This window comes from Charadrius vociferus, unplaced genomic scaffold (genome assembly GCF_000708025.1).
Source record: "Charadrius vociferus isolate BGI_N301 unplaced genomic scaffold, ASM70802v2 scaffold472, whole genome shotgun sequence".
Taxonomy (NCBI): Eukaryota; Metazoa; Chordata; class Aves; order Charadriiformes; family Charadriidae; genus Charadrius; species Charadrius vociferus.
In genome coordinates, this window is record NW_009647735.1 from 5,859,196 (window position 1) to 5,859,879 (window position 684).

Here is a 684-nt window from a genome sequence, read left to right on the forward strand (position 1 = left end):
GTGGCCCCCAGCCAAAACCCGGGGGGCCTCCGGCCCCTGCCTCTCCTCCTGCCCAACCCCATGGGTCCTAACGAACGTGTTTCGTTACCGCTGCCTCGCGGGGGCTGAACTTCAGCTGGAAAACAGATCCCAGCTGGAAGCACTTGCCTCTGGACGGGTTTTGGAGCCCTCCGTCTGCAGCGAGGTTTCTCCCTCCCTCCTGCCAGGAGGTGGGAAAAGGGTCCTGGCTCCTGCAGTTTTGTCCTTGGCCCCCCCAGGACCCCCATTCCCGGAGCCCGGCACGGCTGGCACGGGCTTGGCTCCCCCCTCCCCTGTGGCAAAACAGGCTCTGGGCTCTTCTGCTTGCAAAGAAAAAAAATAAATAATAATCTGACAACCTTTTAAAGCCTCGGAGAAGCAGGAGGTGCGTTGGAAAACGGATTGATCCTGGGATTTATTATTTTTGACAATCTCATCATTTTGAGCCTGACTCACGGCTTTTGAATGTCTGGGACGGGCAGCAGAAGGGAAAAGTAAGTTTGCTCAGCACAGGCAGGAGGGTCCGGCGTCTGTGCGGTGACAAGGCGACGGAGGGGGCCGTCGCCCCATTTCCAGCCCCTCTCAATCCTCCCTGGGGCTCGCGGCCACCCCCGGACCCAGCACGGCACGGCGGGGGGGGCAGCGCCCCGCTCCCCCGGCTCCCCG